Source organism: Cryptomeria japonica, chromosome 6 (genome assembly GCF_030272615.1).
Source record: "Cryptomeria japonica chromosome 6, Sugi_1.0, whole genome shotgun sequence".
NCBI classification, from domain to species: Eukaryota; Viridiplantae; Streptophyta; class Pinopsida; order Cupressales; family Cupressaceae; genus Cryptomeria; species Cryptomeria japonica.
In genome coordinates, this window is record NC_081410.1 from 514,991,365 (window position 1) to 515,013,687 (window position 22,323).

Below are 22,323 nucleotides of genomic sequence, written 5' to 3' on the forward strand. Positions count from 1 at the left end.
AATGACTTAACCACTAAGTTTGTAGAAATCTGAAACTTGCAAATGAAAAATATGCAATTTCATTCAAAGGAAAGTATTCAAGACGTCAGCTTCACCAAAAGGTAATGTCACCAAAATGTAATGGTGGGTGAAAAATGTGTGAATGAGAGATCAAGAGGAAAGCTACCCTTTCCCTCCAAGGAGAGATGAGAATTTCACTACGGATTTCCCTTCAAGTACTTTTCACACATTACATTGGAAGAGGGGGAGAAATTCGCTAGATTCAACCTCCAAAGAAGAAGATAGAATTGTGAATGAAATGGGAATGATAAGTTAATCCCCTCTTCTATTTGGAATGGAAAGGAATTGATTGAATTATGTATAGAGACTAAGTGCAAAAGTGAAAAAGAATCGATTATTACTTGAGATCGAAGCATGGGAAGAAGCTGTACACCTGGATCTAGCAGTAATATGTTGAGACAAAGCTGCCCTGTGAATTTGAGGAAAAGTTACTTGGACTATGGCGGGAAGTTACACGATCCTTTGAAAAAGCCATGAAACAAAAAGGGTTTTTCCACCTTTACAAATGAAGTCTAAATCCAAAAGTATAGCTACACACCTACAACCTCCACACAGAAAAGAGAGGAAAATGGGTTGGGATTGGGGGTTTGTCTTCGAGTCAAACCGTAGTTTTAATTAACCAAGTAATGAAAGAAAGTATTTGCAAGTAAATGTAAATGGAAGACTAAAATGTAAATCATCTCAAGGGAGGTTGTAGATAGATTTTCTTGTGTGGAATTGAATGTTGGAATCAATCTCCTCTTCAATGGTTGAATCCTTGAGTTGAATGCAACACCTAGCCTTGAAGGGAGACTTGATAATGGTCAATGCTGGAAAGGAATGCTTGAATGCTTGAATGCTCTTGAATGCTTGATCACATGTAAATTTCCCACTCATCCAACTTATCTCACTTCCACAAATGAGAGGAAAAATGTGACATATATACATGTCAATTAGGGTTAATGAAACTAATTTTCATCACAGGCTGACATTGGGGAAGTTTTCCTGCTCACCACACAACCTTCAATGCTGAATTAGGAAGGGTGTTGTCCCAAAATAGGGCAGGGACAGGGGCATCACACCCCTATCCTGGGAGGATAGGGGAACCATGCCCTTTTCCTTCCCTTTTCTCCAAGGTAGAGTGCAGACAGGGTGGTGTAGAGGGAAAGGGAGAAACAGTTTTCAAGGGTTGAGAAATCTCCGGTCTCCGATCAGGCTAGGGGATTTGATATCCCATGAGTGAGGACCCTAATGTGGTAAAACATTACTACAGTCACAAATTTATGACACTACAATTTGTATATTATAAATTTTATCTAAAAATATGATATCCTTGAAATGCTATATCCCTATTCATTGGATTTTCTTGACAAAACTTATTACAATGTTTTCTAACTGCAACCCAAAATTTGAAACAAAATGAAAAAGTATTTATTCCCTACAACTCCACCAAAATGATATTTTTACTAATTTTTAATGGATTATTTTCATAGGTTTTTTTTTTTTAAATTTATTTTTAAGGATGTAAGCTTGTTACAATACATGCATGCATGCAGACATACATACATATATACCATAGAGTAAATGTGTTGTCAACAATATCTAAATTTTTTTTATAATAGGAAAATATATTTGATGTCAGCTATGATTGAGATCCTAAATTTGAATAAGCATTTTAATGTACAAGCCCTTTATATTGTTGCAACCCAATGGAAATGGAAGTGAACAAAAGGGTACAAATTTCAAGGATAAGAACATTTTTAAGAAGATTGCAACAATACATTCATTTCTTTAGTTATTTAGATAAAAAATGTGACACCAATACTGTGAACTAATATTTATCTAAACATATCCATGCTTAAAAATGTTATCTAATACATATCTATGTTACAAGAACTACAAAACCATAAATTCTTCAATGAACACATATCCTTGCCTCGAAAAAAAATTAAAAATAAAGACAATTTTTTCTTAAAAGCATATATTTATTTTCATTCAATTAGATCGATTACCTTCTTGATTGCGTGATCAAGGATCAATTGATCTAATGATCACAGACAAATATTTCATTAAAATCTACCTCTTTATATAGATGTCTTTGACACATGACTGCCATCTAAAAATATAAAAACAAACATGCATATTCATGCACAACTATAGTTAACTTTTTTATGCAAATTATATTTTTAGAAAAACATATCCTTAATTGTTGTTCTTCGCATGCAAGTTGGAAGAATTAATAAAATTCTATTTTTATCTCATGCAATGGATTGTAGTTCAAACTATAGTTGATCTCATGCTTGTGGGGAAATTAGTATGCCAACATTCTCCCCCTTAATTTCAACCACTAATTGCTTCAACATAAAAAATAATTATATGTTCATCCAACTTCAATGGGCCCAATTCCAACCATGGTGTATTATATGGTGATCTTATTTTTAATTGGAAGAGCATGGATTCTAACTCCTTCAAGACTTTTCGAGACTTGGATCTGACTTCGTCACATAAATTCACCTTGTTGGGTTAAAATAATTTTTGCATCTTTCATTAAACTTGTGATCTTCTCTCCTTTTTTGACAAAAAATACTATGGCCTCTTATATGAACTTTTTGGCTTCCTCACAAATTAAGGGCTTCACCATTTAGAGGTGGTTTCAAACTTTACTATGCTGACTAGATCTTCTCAATATCAACACAATCTTTTCATACCTTGGCAATCTATTCTTGCCTTGATGATCTTTTTTCTTGTTTGGATTTAAACTTGTATGGTTGCACCTTCCTTTCAGACACGAGGTTATTCAAAACTTTGAATCCTTCTCTGGTTGACATGAAAATGTCAATTTGACTTCACTCTCCTCTTTAGAGGGTGGAATTTGCCTTTGGATGGTGGCTTCTGCATTGACATCATGATTGACTTCATTGACTAAAAATATTTTTCCCTTTCACCTTCAGCGGGTTCCTTGACAAGAAAAAATATCACAGATAACAACTTGTGATATTGTTGATCTCCTATAGTGGCTTCCTATGGATTGGTTTTTGTTTTGAAAAGTAACAAACTTGAACATGCAAATCATGCTTGTTTGATATGTGATTTTCCTGCAACTTTAAATGTGGCAACAAAGCTTCATCTTTAAAACAATAATCTTCTCATCTCGTCAACCTTCCTTCTTATTAATTTGAATAATTTAACCTAAATAATTCTCAAACATGGCTCTGATACCATATAACGAAAAATATATATAAAGACAAATTGCTCTTAAAAGAAGATAAATATTTTTTATTCAATCACATCGATTACAGAGCTTATTAATCACATGATCAAGGGTCAATTGATCTAATAATCAGAGAAAACATTTTTTGTTGACCTTTTCCTATCAACATAGGGTCCAGTCTGAGAAAAATCTATTCTGCATAACCTATGTGTGATGCATACCTGCATAACCTTCACGGTATGCACATTTCTTTGTTGAAAATATGCAGAGGGGGGATCTTTTTCCTTTGCATCCGTTTTGGGCTCCAATTATATTTTTGAGTTGACCAGGCTGGCTAGTCAACTCACTTAAGTTCTACTAGCTGGAGGGTTCTCTGTTGTTCATGAGCCGGTTCCTCATTATTTTCTCTTACCGACCAATGGAAATTTTCTCTTAGATATGAAGGGCCCCACTATCCTCCAGGATTTTCTAAGGCCAGCAAATGTTGCTATTGGATAATGGGATGGTGATCCAGCTTATGATACCTACCACCCTGCACATGCAAAAGCGAAGGGTGAAGTTGCATACAGGATAGCGGGGGAACATAAAGACTTGGTCTCTCCCTACTACCTCATGAAGGAAAACAAGGGCAAAAAAGGGCAATGTAGGGTAACATGTTTTGTGAATCAAAGTGTCCCCGCCACCCCGAAAGTTAAGGATGAAAGACAAATGGGTGTCCTTGTGGTGTAAATGATTAAAATGAACAGGGCTTCCTCGCTATCCCGTGAGAATTTTTAGGAAGCATTTTTGGCCTTGCAGGATAAAGAGTGACAAGCAGTCTTCCTCACTATCCCACAGGAGATTTCTTGGGAGGTATAGTAGCTTGTGGGATAAGAAATCATAGGGGGAGGGTATTTCTCGCTATCCCGCACGGTCGGTCAAGCATCCAGGCCATCACATTGCAAGGTGGAGACACTTGTGTGGCCACATCAGTCATCTACGACCGTTGGATTTTCATAAAGCCTAATCCAACGATAATGTTTTAATCTCTAGTTGGGCTTTTGAGTGCATATATGGCAAGATCTCATGTGTCTATCTATGCATGAGATCTCTTGATCCATGATGACCTTTCAATTTTGCGATGAACGCTGAAATTCAATTGCTTTGTGAGGTGGGTGGTTGCCGAATCAGTAGTCGAGACATTTTTTATCCTTAGTTGGCGCTCGATCTTAGATTTGATTTTTATTCAACCACCAATGATTATCGCCATTACTCCAGAAGTGACCCTGTGGGCTGATTTTGGATGCCACTCACGCCTCTACAATGCATTATGATGACTTTTGGGTATGACAAAGATTTCTCAGATACCATCCCATGTGGATTTCTCTTTATTTTCAGGAAATGATTGTTCCTCCTACGCCTCGACAACCGATTTCAGATGAAACCCATGCTCATTCATTATGGATCAGAGACCTTTTCTCCTGGAGTGTACCCAATAATGTTTATGTGTCAAGGTTACTTCATCTGCAGGGTAGTTTTTTTTCTTCAGAGGTTGTTCCAACACATGATCTCATCAGCTTGTCAATCTAATCTCATCCCTCTTACAGATATTTTGTAACCTAACCCTAAGAGGGTTAGGGTTTCTATCTTCAATTCAATCTAAGTTATGCCTTAACTATAAAGGTAATTTTTTATAATTTTCTCAGGATCTTCTCCTTTCTTTCTCTTATAGCAGTTTATGACTTTTGCAAACTGTAAAAATTACCTTTCCTCTACATTAATAAGATTTCACTTGCCTTACCTAGTTTCAGCTTACACAAATTTCCGTATTTCTCTTACCTATTTGGGTGAATGTATCTTTCCTTATTTTCTCATCATATATGATAGTATTGACTCCTCTTAGAGTGGCATCCGATAAAATTATTCATTCCTCTACCATTGGTATGAATTCCAACCATGACTCAGTCTTAGAAATCTAGACTTAGATAGGAATTAGTGTATCTTTTGGGCGGTTTTATTGATGTTTTGTGTAGTTACAGGTGGGGATAGATCATCTTTTAGTTTAGGTACAAACTATTTTTCCCTCTTTCATGCAACCCCCCCCCTCTCTCTCTCTCTCTCTCTCTCTCTCTCTTTTCCCTGTCAGATCATAGATTAGTTTCACTAGTGTTGGGTTGGTCCAACACTTGCACTTAGATTGAAGAGGAAGTCAACCTTCTTCAAATATTCAACCTCACATTTAGAAAGGTCCCACACTTGAGATGTTGACTCAAAGTTTCACAAGGTTGATGATTAAGATTTCTTAGGTCATCAAAGGTGCAGACTTTTGTGACAACATTTTTTAGCATTCCCGGTGGGACTATTGAACTTTTAGTTTGTAGATGATCATCTGGGGTACAAACTCTTAGTCATTGGTCATATCTTTGCTGGTAGTTGGTATGTCTATCAACAAATCAACCTTTGGAAGTAGAAAATCACATACCTGGTGACACTCCACAACAAATCTACAAGTTAAGAAGTCTAGTGCTCAAAACACCTTAATATTTGGTGTGTTCTTTAGTTTCAAGCCTTTGGAGATAGTCATTCTCCAAGCACCTTTCTTGGTAATCTTGGTAGGTCACATTTTCTCTAGTAGGGTAGATCTTTTTCCTTTTAAGCATTTCATTAAAAAAGATCATCTTTTTAAATGTTTTAATATGAGCTCCTACCATGGGTGAAATTTCTATTCACCACCATTTTTAAAAAATACCAATCAACCCTCCCCATCCTACCAGTATGAACAAACTAGGAGTGCTCCTAGTTTTAATCCAAATACTTTTGCTCCAGTGATAGGTGGGTATTTCCCTAATGCTTACCACCCACCCACCCCTTCTCTACCTCCCGATCAACCTCAAAAGGGTGAGGTGACCATTCTTGCAGAATCCACTATGGCCGAAATGAGAAATATGATGCAGGACTACAAAAGGCAACTTGATGAAATCAAACAACTATGGGATCAACAACAAGAGGAGGCCTCTTACCAACAACAACAACAAGAGGAGCTTTCTTACCAAGCTCAACTACATCAACAACAAAAATTGGAGGCTCAACAACAACATGCAACCTTCCTTGTAGAGAAAATTTCTTTTGCAAGGCAAGACAAAGAATTCAGGTAGGTGGTGGCCCTAGAGGTCAAAATCATGCAGGCAGAGGCCTCTGCTCCATTCCCCCCTAAAATAAGATTCTCAAGTTTTATATAGGGGAGCCCTACTAGGTCTTTTTAGGAGCCTATCCTTGAGCATATCCACCCTTACACTGAGCCTATTCAAGAGAGCTCTAATTTCAATGTTCCAAGTTCCATGTGAATGTAAGCTATGGATGTGTAGGGGCCTATTTTTAAGGTCCCTCAGTGGTCTAGCCCTGTTGAGATCTGCCTTTTCAAGGATGGACCTATTGTTTGGAGGGTAGATGAAATTGATACTCCGCACATATATACCAAGCAGACTGCTGGTAAGGAGGATTGCATGGTGGAGCCTGAGGTGCTGGAAGAGCAAAAAGAAGACAACTTGTAGCATTTGGACACCAAGAAAGAAGAATACAATAAGGAGGAAGCTTTGATTAGTCTTGATCATCTTCTCTCCTTCATTAAGGATGAAGAAGCTCTTCCTTCATCTGAGCCAGTGGTGTATTCTCTATAGGAGGGGCCTACACTTGAAGAGGTTAGTCCTACTAACTGTGGGATATTAGGAGAAATCTACTTTTCTCACACTCATTTTTTCAGTCCCTCAAGAGAGCTGCAATAATTCCCAAGTCAATCCCTTATGTTTTAAGAGTGATGAGGATTTGAAAGAGTACTCCTTTTGGGATGACTTGAAAGGATTTTGTTCAGGTTTGGAAACTTTGCTTCCTTATCCTATGTAGGTCCAGGAGAAATTAAATGAGGACTTCCATCTTTTGGAAAGTCAAGATGATGACTTGCATGAGGTGGCCATCCAAGGTGAACAAGAATATAAATCAAAGCTAATTGAGAGAGAAAGTTTTCTTTCCTATGATTTTGATGGTGATGTTGAGGTAGAATATGTGGCAAATGTCAAGTCTGATCTTGACCTTGATCTCCACATATTCTCAAATATAATTGACACTTTTTGTGCCAAACTCAATTAAGTTGAGTTCATCCCTTTAAGGGAGGGGCAATCTGGTCAACATGATTAGATTTTGATGATGAAAATGGTTGAGAAAGAGTAGGCCAATAGGGAAATCTCAACCTTTGGCATATCAAGGGGCTGACCAATCAAATATCTCTCCATGATTGGGGCCAATCACAAAGTTGCAGAGCCACATACCTAGGTCCTATGTGTATCTCAGACTAGTAGTGTGTCTGATCAATGAATTGGGGTATGCATTTTTATTTCTAAGTTGTAGGGTTTCTTACAACTATTCATGGTTCTTCCTTCACTTTTCCAACTCTGTAATTTTTTCAGAGCCATGTAAATCACCCTTCCTTGTTTAGGGAGGGAAGCTATTTTAAATAGTCCATGGATGGTTTTTTTAAATAGCTTCCAGTTGATTAGATAGAGTATGGTAGTGTATGATTTATTTTCCTCAAAGTGCTTTGGCACATTATATTTAATTTATGTCCTTCTTTGCAAGAAGTGCTCAAGCACAATCTGCTCTTTCAATATGGCAGAAATATTTGATGTAATCAAGGTTGCAGGGGAAAAGATTATATTTTTGTTTTAGGCCTTGACTCATGCTCAATGGATACCCAAAGACATCTGGTCTTACCCTAAGAAGGCTTAGGGCCCCCTCTGAGTCACCAAAATGCTTACCTTTTTTCCGTCAACATAGGGTCCACTATGAAAAATAGTTATTCTGCATAACTTGCATGTTATGTGTACCTTCATAACCTTTGCATTATGCATATTTCTTTGTTGACAATCTACAGAGGGGAGATCTTTTGCCTTTGCATCCATTTTAGGCTCCAATTCTATTTCTAAGGTGACCGAGCTGGTCGGTCAGCTCACTTAAGTTCTACTGGCTAGAGGGTTCCTTGTCATTTGTGGGCCGATTTCCCTTTATTTCCTCTTACCAGTCGATGGCAGTTTTCTCTTAGATACAAAGGCCCCTGCTACCTTGTAGGATTTTCTAAGGCTAGAAAATGTTGTTGCAGGATAGTGGGATGGTGATCTAGCTTATGATCCCTGCCACCCCACATAGGTAAAAGAGAACAATGAATTTACACGTGGGATAATAGGGGAACATAAAGACTTGGTCTCTCCCCGCTACCCCGCGAAGGAAAATAACGACAAAAAAGGGCAGTATGGTGTAACATGGTTTTTAAAGTGGAGTGTCCCCACCACCTTGCAAGGTAAGGATGACAGAAAAAAGGGTGGCCTTGCAGGGTAAATGAATAAAATGAACAAGGCTTCCCTACTATCCTGGAGGGATTTTTGGGAAGCATTTTTGGTCTTGTGGGATAAAGAGCGACAAGCGAGCTTTCCCGCTATCCCATAGGGGATTTCATGGGAGGTAAAGAAACCTGTGAGATAAGAGATCACTGGACAAGGGTGTTCCTCACTATCCCACATGGTTGGTCAGACATCTAGGACATCACATTGCAAGGTGGAGACATGGACCTGTTTGGCTACGTCAGTCATCTACGATCGTTGGATTTTCATAAAGCCCAAGCCGACGACAATGTTTTAATCTCTAGTTGGAATTTTGAGTGCTTATATGGCGAAATATCATGCATCCATCTGCGTGTGAGATTTCTTGATCGACGATGGACTTTCAATTTTGCGATGACCATTTAAATTGAATTGCTTTGTGAGATGTGTGGGTTCTGATTCGATAGTCAAGACATTTTTTGTGCTCAATCGGTGCCCAATCTCAGATCTAATTTTTATTCAACCAACAATGATTAGCACCATTACTCTAGAAGTGACCTTCCAGACCGATTTTGGATGCCACTCACACCTCTTAAATTCATTATGGAGACTTTTGGATCTGACAGAGATTTCTCAAACACCATCCCATTCAAATTTCTCTTGATTTTTCAGGAAATGATTGTCCCTCCTACACCTCTACAATAATTTTTAGACAAAACCCATGCTCATTCATTTTGGATCAGAGACCTTTTTCCCTAGAGTGTACCCAATAATGTTTATGTGTCAAGGTTACTTCATCTACATGGCAGTTTTGTTTCTTTAGAGGTTGTTCCAACATGACATCAGATCATCTTGTTGATCAGATCTCCTCCCTCTCGCATATATTTTGTAACCTAACCCTAGGAGGGTTAGGGTTTCTATCTTCAATTCAATCTAAGTTATGCCTCAACTATAAAGGCAAGTTTTTATAATTTTCTCAAGATCTTCTCCTCTTTTCCACTTATAGTAGTATACAACTTCTATGGCTGTAAAAATTACCTTGTCTCTACATTAATAATTTTTTTTTTGCCTCGCCTAGTTTCAGTTTACGCAAATTTGTGTATTTCTCTTACCTATTTGTGTGAATTTATCTTTTCTTGTTTTCTCAACATATGTGATAGTGTTGACTCCTCTTAGAGTGGCATCCAAGAACATTGTTCATTTGTCTGCCATTATTAATAATTCCAACCTTGACTCAGTCTTAGAAAGATAGACTTAGATAGAAATTAGTGTATCTTTGGGGTAGTTTTATTGATGTTCTATGTAGTTACAGGTATGGGTACATCAACTTTTAGTCTAGGTGTAAACCTTTTTTCCTTCTTTTATGCAACCCTTCTCTCTCTCCCTTTTCCCTATCAAATCATAGATTAGTTTCACTAGTGTTGGGTTGGTTCAATACCTTCACTCAGATTGAAGAGGAATCCGAACTTCTCTGGAGATTAAACCTCACATTTAGCTTTTGGCAATATGCAAGAATTGATTATGTGTTGTGATTGATGTCAACACTGCTCCGATTGTACATGGTTTTGGTAGAGGTTATCAGAGATTCTGCTCTGGTATATTTAGATTATTGGATGCAATTTTGGAAGGATATTCATGATGATTATATGTATGCCATATTTAGTTGGTTCATGATTTGGTGCTCCAGAAGCTATTGATTATGTTCTAGACTGCCAGTTGATGTTCTTGGTCCCAGTTGGTGATTTTTGATAAGTGTCTTTGATGCAGCTTCTATAAATGGTTCTTAACATGCTAAAGGTGTTCTTGATCATACTCCAATTGTTTGGTGGCTTTGCGTTAGCTAGCATGAATATTTGGTGATCCTATTTGGGTCTAGTAGGAGATTATGTGCTATTGACACTAAGGGTTTTTCCCGATTGGTGTAACATATTGCGATTGATCTTGACGAGATTTTCGGTGGATGTAATTATTTGGGAATTTGAATTGGGTCCATGCTATGTAATATAAATCATAATATTGGTTTGGTGGTCTAGCTTTGTATTGTGTAATGTAATTTTTGTAATTATGAGTTGAGGGTTGAGGGTTTAGCTGACCTTGTTACCAAGGTTGATGATATATATAGGAGATATGCTTATGTAATTTTGTATCAGTATTATGTCTGCATTATCAGAGAGAGGTAAATGTGGGAATAATAATATATTGTTGTAGTCTATTGGATTTGGTTGTTGGACTTGGATATGTTGTTTTCATTGATGTCAACATATTCTTGTGAGTTTTTCTAGTGAGCTTGTGAAGATTTTCAAATCTGGTTTGTTGTTCTTTGGTTACGAGTTCCTTGTGTTCCTATTGGTATTCTCTTTGGTATATTCAGATATGATAAGATCTTGTGCTGATACTTTAGGATGTTGTTTGGGATTATCTTATGTATCTTCAGTTCAGATGGTTTGTGATTTGGTGACCCACATGTTATCTTTCTTGGTGACAGTTGTTGTTTTCTTGTCTTCTTGAGCTTGGAGTTGTTGACATATGAAGATTTGAAAAGTGGTGTTGGATGTTATGAATGATTCTAAGTTTTTACTAGTCCTCTAATCATGTCCTATTTATTTTGGTAGTCTGCATTGATCTTTATGTGATTTTTGATGATTTGAGTGTTTCTAGTTGTGTAACGTGTTGCAATTGATATTGGCATGATCGGTGGTTATGATCATTTGGAAATTTGAGTTAGGTTCATTCTATGTAATGTAAATCAACATATTGGTTTGGTGGTCGATCTTTGTATTGTGTAATGTAATTTTTGTATTTATGAGTTGAGGGTTGAGGGTTTAGCCAACCTTGCTATCAAGGTTGATGATTTGTATATATAGGCGATATAATTAGGTAATTTAGTAGTTGATGTGATGTATGCATTATCAGAGAGATTTGTATATGCAAAAAGGAGATATATCGTTCAATGAAGTATCGTGGTGAGATCGATGTTGCAGAGAAGACAACTGTGATTAACTGAAACTGTTATCAGGGATATGTAGATGCTACTATTGTAGTTCATTTCTTTTGGATTGTAGTCTGATTCATTTTGTAAGTCAGTGAAACTTTCTTGAGGGTTGGTGCCTTTTGGGCATATATCTTCTTGGTACTGAGCATAGGTAGTGTGCCTGAATGCATGTGCATTCCCCATTGTAATATTTTCACATACTACTGCAAAGTATCATCTTATTGTGGGTAGGTTTCCACCCTGGTTTTTCCCTTAACCGGGTTTTCCATGTCAAAAATCTTTGTGTCGTGTGCTATGGTGTTCAGTTGCTTATCTTTTAGTTGTTGCAGTTTATCAGTTTATGCTTTAGTATTTGATTATTTGATTTCTGGTGAAGACTGATTCACCCCCCTCTCAATCTTCCTTCTTGATTTCTACTAAAAATTGATATCAGAGCTAGATCCTCTTGTAGAAGGTCGATCGCTTAAGGAGATCCATGACGGCAGATCAAGGCATTCTTTTCAAGAAGGACAATCTGAGGTTTGATGGAAGGAACTGTAGCTAGGAAATGTGGAAATCATCAAAGCAATATAAACATTAGCCTAGGTCAATCACGAAAACTAAATTGCAATGACAAATCCTAATTACATTCAATAGAGATGCATAAAAAACAAGACATTCAATTCAAATGCAAACCATAGCACATGTGAATATCTCCTCCAGAAATCTCCATTGTCCTTCTTTCTCCTTCAAATTGCTTTTGTTTTGTGGATCTCACCTTCAAGTGCATAAGCATAATGTGAAAGCAAGATTGTCAAGACAAGATGACAACATAAGGGTACTAGAAGCGTGATTGATTCGACCAGGGACTTTGATTGAAGAAATTCATCCAATTTATAGACAAATTGGAGAAAAGATCAGATTAGCATGAAAGTGATATTAGAGGTAATTGATTTCAAAAATGGCACAATTGAGTTCAAGGAAGAAGGTTATGACACCTTCTATGTCATGAATTATGACATATTGCCAATGCAAAGGTTAGAGGACTAAAAGCTTATGACATCTTGCTATGCCAATAGTATGACGCATGAGAAATTCATGCTTCCACCAAAGCACAAAAATAGGGAGATACTAGAGAGAAATTGATTAGGTGGAAATTGAATTTAGCAAATTAGAAAATGAGGTGGAAATGATGAATTGGAAATTAGGAAATTAGAAATTGATGAAATTAGAAAAATAAGTGAATTAATTAACAATTTTTTATTCATTAATTAATTCACAAAAAGAGGAGGAATTAATTAGCCAATTAAACAAATATTTAATTGTGACAAGAAGACTTAGGATAAATAAATAAATTATTTAACCTAGAGGGAAAATGCCAAACAAGATTAAATGAATAAATCATAAAACCTTAGAAGATTAGGTCTTGACAAAAGATAATTGATGTAGATTCGATTTGATCATGATTCTAACTTGATAAATGATTTGATTGATAAACAATTGAAATTGGTTGACAAATTGACCAATATTGATAAAGAGACCAAATTGATATGTGCCAATTGACATGATTGAAGAAAACAAGGATCGATGACAAATTGATCACAAAATTGACGAGATTGACAAGGATGAGGATCGATGATAAATCGATCTCAAAATGACAAGATTGATAAGAGGACAAAACCATAATTCAAAAGTGATAAAAATGAGGAATGCAGAAGAAGGAATCGATGCTCGCAAATGATAAAGACCAAGTATGCAACATAGAAGAAATGTTAATGCAATGCAAAAATAAGGCAATGCGCCAATGTTAAAGTATGACTCCGCAAGCATTGACCATTTTTAGATGTCTACATTTTGCCCCTCTTTGAGACAATGCGATTCTAAGCGTTGTTTCAAAGAATAATAATGAAAATTCCCAGACAATAACAATGACATATGCATGCCCCCTCAAGGAATTGGCCGGAAACATCCAGAAAAGAGGCCAATTGATCGATAATAATGATAGAACATGATAGGAGCAAACAGATTGACAATCGGAGACCGGATGCACGAAGGACAAGCAATTGAAAGTGCAAAACACTATGACCAGCATAAGATGGAGAGGGTACATGTCCATCTATGCACTAACAAAGATCTATAAATGAGACAAAGAGAGTGAAAAGTGCTCATCTGCACTAGCCAAAGAGGAGGATTTGTTGCTCTGGAAAAGGACACTTGCAGAGAGATAGTGAACATTCCAATGGAAGATCACCTTGGGGAACGTGTACGCACCTATAGATGACCAAATGACATGGGAGCAGCGGTATGTATCTCAAAAACCCATATTGTCAATTTCATGAATTTGACTTGCTTGCGGGACATTGCGGGGCCCACAGGGAATGCAGAAAGTGACTCCTGCGCCTGTGTGAGTGCATCCTGCACTTGTGTAGGGTATCCTGTGCTTGTGTAGGGTACACAAGCACAAGTTGATGCAACACAGGCACAAGATACAACACACAAGTGCAGTTGTTCCCTGGGAAGTCAATTTTGGTCAAAAACAACATGCAGATGATCCGAAAAGGGGGTTAAGGGTAGGATAGGTCAAAATAGATTAAAAACACCCTGATTTGGACATGAAACAAGGAAATGCAGCCTGTAGGAGAAAACCCTAAAACTGACAAAATATGCCCCAATTGTGATGCAGAGTCAACAGTATCCATTGATCACGCGAGAGAACTGACCTGACTGCTTCATGTTACGACATAGACTCAGGAGCACGGACAGAGATACATTAGCAGGACTTGGAATATACTACATCACATTCATGCCTGATATTAGGGAAAACACAAGACTGGTTATCGCATTGGCAGAGCGATGGCATTCAGAGACCTCCTCATTCCATCTGGCAACTGGAGAGGCGACTATGACACTTGAGGATGTATGGCGTATCCTCCACATTCTGATTCATGGGGAGATGATAGAGTATGACCAAGTGATAGGGAGAGATGCTTTGTGCAGATTATTTGAGTGCGACGCAGATGATCTGGATATCATAGAGAGGGAGATCGGCTGGGAGACCATGGCATTAGAGTATGATCGACGGTATGTGGTGATAGTCGTGGTTATAGCATGCCTATTAGCAGGGGACAAACGAGGACATGGATTCCCTATTGGATGGGGAAGAGTGCTAGAGCAGATGGCAACAGAGGGGATGGTGTACGCATGGGGACCATGTGTACTTGCTATGCTATATTTTCAGCTACATCAGATAACATATCAGGGGGTGCAGACTTTGAGCTATGGAGTCACACTGCTATAGGTATGGGCATTTGAGCACATAGCCATATGTCAACTGATTGTAGAGAGATAGGTAGTACCACACCAGCCATATGTGTACTGCTATGGGGGAGCACTGAGACAGGGTCCTTTTGGATACATATTGTACTGGCAACATGAGCTAGATAGATTGAGAGAGTTCACATGGAGGCCATATCTTGATTGCCCTGGATGGTCAGATGATAGTGAGGAGCTACCGTATTATAGACAGGAGAGATACTTGATTGGGCGACCATTCAACCGCCAGAGGGTGATTGAGATGTACCTGCCAGAGAGAGTCAGACGACAGTTTGGAGAGAGGCATGATGTACCTAGAGGGACTGCACACTTTGCCCGATCTCACAGAGAGACGAGTCAGTGGGGGAGGATGATTCAGCCACACATAGCATATACTGACTTCACATAGCTACAATAGAGACAGTGGGAGTGGAGATCAGATGTGGTGGATGTCGAGACGACAGAGGAATATGAGCAATGGTTTGCACGACGATGGCCAGTGCCATTGACAGATCTTGATATTCTGGTACCGAGGAGACAAGAGGACTTCCCACTCACAGGAGAGGAGGAAGGAGATGATGAGTATGAGGAGGGTGAGGGAAGTGATGAGGATGAGGGGGATGATGATTATGAGCTAGATTCAGCCGAGTAGGAGTCATTGCAGGATATACCCATAGAGTCAGAGATAGCTAGGATAGAGGAGATGGAGATGTGCAGGGCTACCATAGCGAGTCAGCATGATCACATTGCGACATTAGAGAGACAGAATGACATCTTTAGGATAGAGCAAGATCAGTTCAGAGCGGAGATAGCCAGACTTACAGTGGCTCGAGATACAGCAATAGCCCAGGCACAACAAGAAGAACAGAGAGTCACTGAGTATATTGGGTCGATTAGGGATGCCAGTGTACGTGAGATGGCACAGATGTTGGTAGAGACCGAAGAGGAGATACGCCATTGGAGGACACTATATGAGAGTGCAGTTCCACTAGAGCATAAAGCATCATCATATCAGGCACGATCGAGGACAGAGAGCAGGGCATGCTCTCGGAGGTCAGTGAGTAGCATGCGGGTGAGTGGACCTATGATACCACCACAACCAGGACTTGGGGTAGGAGGGACATCATCCTTGAGACATGGCAGGGATGAGAAGGATAGAGGGAGCACCCAGTGACAAAGGCATGTGCTCCTTATGACAGATAGTTGACATTATGTAGTGTGACATTATGTGGTCAGCCTGCGGGCCATACTTAGGACAGACAGTCAAATTTTGTACTCCGATATTATTTTGGCATATGATATGATATGCAGTGCTATGATGGGATGCAATATGTTATGGCTTATGGTTATTTTCGATGTATTGATGGCTTATGCAAGGTTTTATGTACCATTGTGGAACATGTATGGATATATTTTTTTTTGTGTTTTTGATGCATTTATAATATGAAATGGATAAAATGCTTGATATGATGCTTGATGTGATGTTTGATATAATGCAAATGTACTAACCAATGAATGTAGGATGCAGCATATGTGTTTGGGGAAATCGGAGCACTAGACCGAACTGACTATCCGAACTGACGGAAGAAATGTTAGTAAGAAGAAATGAGATAGAGGACAGTTAGAGACGAAGAAAAACTTGCTTTCAGTAATGCACTTTGTAGGTGAGAACCTTTATTTAATGTAGCAAAATGGATGCATAGCATCATGGCATTGAAGGCCAGAGTTGAAATACAACCCTTTTTGCAAAAGACAGACACATCACACACAAGAAATGAGTGAAGCATCCTAGGGTGCATACATCAAGGGTCGAGGTATGTGCGGCATTCACAAAGCGAACGTACTTATCACAGACACCCAAGGATATAGTTGCCCCAGTTTGTAACAATCATTCCACAAACAACAATCACAACAAAAAGAAAGGGACCATGAACCATCCTGATCACTCTAAATCACTCAGTGACATCATCGAGCAACATAGGAACATGATCGAAGATAAATCAATAAATGATAAGACTCGCTAATTCCAACAAGTCAAACAAACATCTTGATCTTCATTGCCAAAAGTTGAAAGCGTTGATAGGATGATAATGTTGTCTGGTTTCAGGACATGCGGTACCCCATCTAAGACAGGACACAGTCTAGTTTTGAGTATACCACACCCTGTATAAGACCCATGATAGTAGTGACAAGGACAAATCATATTGATGCTGACATTCAATTGAGAAGACAATTGTGATCAGTTTGAATGTTTGGTTTGATTGAAAAAGTTCATCTGTTTATGCATGATTCCATTAAAGCACAGTGTGTGATTGCGTGTCGTTGGATCTATACTCAGTGATCTGTCTTATGCACCAAGAGGATATATTTTTTTTTGTTTTGCTTTTTGAGTGTGTACAATATTTTTGTGTTCATTTTTTTTCAGGACTTTATTTTATTTTTTAGGGATTTTGTTTAGGACATTTTTCAATTTTTTTTTTTGGATTTATTTCAGGACATTTTTCAATTTTTTTGGATTATTTCAGGACATTTTTCAATTTTTTTGGATTATTTCAGGACATTTTTCAGTTTTTTTGGATTATTTCAGGACATTACTTGATTTTTTTGGATTATTTCAGGACATTATTTGATTTTTTAGGGATTTTTTTCAGGACATTTATGTGATTTTTTTGAATTATTTCAGGACATTTTTCAAATTTTTATGATTTTGCCCCCAGTGTCTAGCAAGGCAAGGAATATTACAGGTGAATAAATAGGCTTTTTGAAATGATGGTGGATAGAGGGAAGACAAAGGCCTTTTATTATGGAGACAATACAGATGCAATTTTCAAGGGCTATTGCGTGATGAGACAAGAGACTGGATATGACAATGTAAAGTAGTGACATGGCATGAGGGACATGTCAAGAGGTTTTTGAAAAATATGTTTAAATTTTGTGTCCTTATGTCAGATCAAGATCAAGGAATGAAAAAGAGTGTATGGATAGTGATAAGATATGGATAGGATAAGCAAGACCAAGAATGGATAAGGGACATGGATTGAGGGTTGGGGTAGGCTAAGGGATAGTGGCAGAAAGTTGCAATAAGCTAGGGAATATGGATGAAAGGTTATAATAAGAAAATGGATAAATGACCAAAAGCTATGATGAACTAAAAGTTGCAAACAAGATGCATGATGCTCATGACAATCCTCAGCCTTGTCAAGATCAAAGGTGGAAAGGGAAACTGAACATGAGGGACAATAGGATATGAAGGGTAATGACATGGGATGATAGGATAATGAAGGGCAATAAGATATGATGGAGGAAACCTACCCCCAAGTATGGTATGCAAGAAGTTCATAGATTACGCATGATGCCTATTTGCCAGGTTTTCATCATGGTACTTTCCCAAGGCGCCTGTTTGCCAGGTTTTCACTAGAGGACGAATTATTTTTGCTTTACTTTTTTTTTCTTTTTTTTTCACTTTTTTTTTTTTTTTGATTTTTTCAATAGAAGATGGACACATGATAGGGGATGGAAGAAGGACTCAAGCGTCTTATTTTTTGGGTAGTAGCCTTGAAAAAAAATGGACCATGACCTTTAAAAGTATGCTCAAAGACGTTGGTAGGATAAGGACATGGAAAATAATATGAAACTAAGGGAAGGATTTATGTAAAGGATTGGACCAGAGGGATGGAAGGATGGAAAATATGCATTGCATAATGGATAGGGTATTGGAAGAACTATGCTTGAGTGGATAGAAATGTTGGCAAGATCGACATTGGCACACACCTTGAGGGGTGATGGATTGATGGAGGAAAAATGGATCTCAGATTGTGAGATTTGGATGGAGGAAAGGCTATGGATTTTGGGACATAAGGGCCCAAAATGGATGAAGAATGTGATGGAGGAACAAATTTGAGAGGGTTGGATGGAGGAATAGCAACTTTGGATGCGAAGTTGGATGTTTCTTTAGGCTTTTGTGCTTCAAGGAGCCGCTTAGGGATCCACATGGTTTTTGATTTTTCATGCTTTCGTGATTCCTTGGAGTGCATTGCTTGCACAAGGGATTTAGGAACCCATATATATTTTGAATTTTGTTTTTGAGCAATGGGCCTTTGTGACCTTTTGGATATTTCTTTTTCTTTTTGGATCATATTTTTCTTTGCTTTGACATTTTGATTAGATTGGACATGTTGATCCTTGAATACATGTGGATTTCTAGACTTATGACTTTTATACTTGGCATCCAAATTGCTTGGAGGGGGAAAGGAATGCATGGATGGATATGAATGAAATGGAGTTCTTTTGGATGGATGAAATTTACTCAAGGATGTGTGCCTTTGCTGACCTTGCATAGAGGATGAAGGGATATAAGGACCTAAGATGGATGGAAGGTATGATGGGGAAGGTGTATGTTTTGATTTTGATGGAGGGATACCAACGTCTTGAGAGTGAGTTGTGTAGACATGATCCTTAAGAGCTTCTTTGACATGAAGGGATTCTTTCTTTTGGAGATCTACTCCTTTGCCTTTATGAATATCTTGAGTTGTAGGATACTCTTTTCTTTGGGAAGAAGACGCGAGTCCATTATGAGGTGGATATGATATGAGAGAAATAATGAGATCTTGAAGTGGATTGGATTTCACCAAAGTGGAAGAACCCATTGTGCATCTCGAGGGTTCATGAACATCTTGCACTAACACGTTAGGATCATGAGTGGGATTAGGATCGTGAGGGGGACTAGGATTGTGTTGTGGACATGGTTCAATGATAGGCTCTTCAAGAGATGGAATGGGAGGAATAATGGGATCATCACAAGAAATACGATCTTGGAGTGTATATGGAGCATTAAGACAAGGAGATGGAGGAACAAAAGGATCTTGTGGAGGATTTAAAGGAATAATTTGATCTTGACAAGGAGGAAGATCATTGGAATCCTCTTTAAAGGTGCTTTGCTCTTGACTTTTAATGGGATCATCGGAAAGGATGGAAGGGATATCTTGATCTTTCTTAGGAAGTGGAATGTCAATGGGATTTGAAAGGACATTTTGTTCATGAAATGGAAGGGGATCATTTGGGATTGGATGGACTGGGATATCTTGAGCTTGCTTGGGAAATGGAGTGTCAATAGGACTTTGGATAGGATGGACAAGAATAGGGGAATTGTCATGAGTGTCTGGGAAGATGGGGTCCTGGTCAACAATTGGATGGGATGATAAGGTTTCAAGATATTGATCTTGATCTATTTTAAGACACGTTTCTTCATGCTCTAAATTATCCTCTTGACATGGGGTTGGACTTTGGATATGCATGGGGGATTCTGACAAGGGATCAATGTTTTGGGATGAAGGAAATGCACTTTGAACATTTGTGATGGATTCTGGCAAGGAATCAATGCTTGAACATGGGGAAGAGGGACTTTGAATGGGGTCCTCTAAAACAGGTAATGGCAATAAAGTGCATGGTGGCATTGGGTCTAGCATTTCTGAAACATGACAAGGATGTGCGTCATGAATTGGATTATCGTGGAAATCAATTATGGATAGCCCTTAGGTAATTTCATCCTTGGGTGTATTGTTTGATGAGGACAATATGGAGGGTTCTTGTGAAACTTCGAGAGGTGTAGGGATAGATGCCATTGGAGAGTCAATTTGCTTGCGAGGGGATGAGGCATTGCTAGACATAAGTGTATTATTTTGATCTTCCTCAAAGAACTCACTTGGTAATTTCCTTAAGATCATTGCAATAAAGCCACCTTTCTTTCGAGGTTTTGACATAGTTCTATCTGGAATTTGAACTTGTTTGGCAAGGAGTTGGTTCTGATCTAATGTCATGTTTTGATAGTGGACTTGGTTCAATTGTTCTGACATGTTTGAAACTTGGGTTGGTGTGTGCTGCAACCTTTGTTTTTGAATGTTTGGTTGTGGTTGTTGACATTGATATTCCACCATTGGTTGAACCATTTGTGGACATTGTATAGTTGGTTGGACATATTGTTGAAATTGGACCATTGGTTGTATTGGTTTTATATGTTGAACAATTGGTTGAACCATTGGTTGTATTGGTTGAAAATCTGATTGATAGTAAACACCTTCTTGTTCTTGTTGTGGAGGCACATAATGTTGAAATTGATGTTGTCTCCTTTCTTGAAATTGTTTCATCATCTCTATTTGGGAGAGGAGAGCTGGTATGTCTGATCTTTCAAGAAGAGATCTTACATCAATTGGCTCAATCTTTGGATTTAGACCTGGAAATTTTTGAAACATTTTGGACATTTGTGATCTATTCTTCTCAATGTTTTTCACTCTTTGTTCCAATATCTCCTCTTCTTGAGCTAGTTTCTCCTCTAGTTTTTGTATTTGGACATTTACATCATCATGATAAGTTTGATCCAAGTTCTGAGACATGTAGAGATTGGATTGACATGATTGATTGCTCAATTGTGATGACATGGCTTCGTAAGAAGGTTGAGACCTCATTTCAACAAACATGTCACTATGCAAATGCAATATTTTTGGAATTTTTTTTTTCAAGGATGATGTATGATATGCAACTAAATGCAAACTAAACAGACGGAAATGTAATCTATGGCAAGAATGCAACCTATGTTTTTGTTCTTTTTTCAAGATTTTGACAAACTTATGAATGCAATTCTAAAAATGAGACCCTTAGGAAATTGAAATGATGTCTAGACCTCAAAGGACAAAAGGACCAAGTGACAAAAGGACAAAATGGCAATGTCTCCCCTATATGCTTGGATACTAAGCTAGGTTTGACCAAATGTCATTGATGACAAAAAGAGAAAAGGTTTGATAAGGTCTAGACCTCCTAACGATGACTGAGGGTTTATCAAAGATTTAGATTACTCAAGTATGACAAAACCTAGTTTTGACACTATATGCTAAGGGACAATTACTATGCAAGTGACCCTAATATGATATGATAATGACCTAAGCTTAATGAAGAAACCTAGGGTATGCAAATGCAAATGTATGACAATGTCAACCTAAGTTTGAATTATGAAATGGTATTACTCTAATGCAAGAGGACACATGCAAAATGGATGACCCTTATTGATATGCAAAGGAGTATGACCTAGGTGAAACTTAACCTTGGTAATTGACAATGAATTTGAAAAATGCAAACCTAGGATGAACCTAAATCTAAGTGACATGAATGTTGAGACAAGATTTTGAAAAATGTTTGACAACCATGTTTGAAGGTGTTTTGAACTTTGTTGAATGAAATACTCTTGTGTTTAACCTTGTTTTGAATCAATTTGTCTTGTTTTTTTTTTTTTGAAATGAGACACAACTCAACTTTTGACAAGCAAAGAAGACAAGATATTTCAACTTAGACTCAAAACAATCATGCTCATTCACACATTTCTTATGGATGGCAAGGGAAGTAGGTACTTGAGAGGTAGACTTGTTATGATATTCAAGGAGAATACATAGATGCTT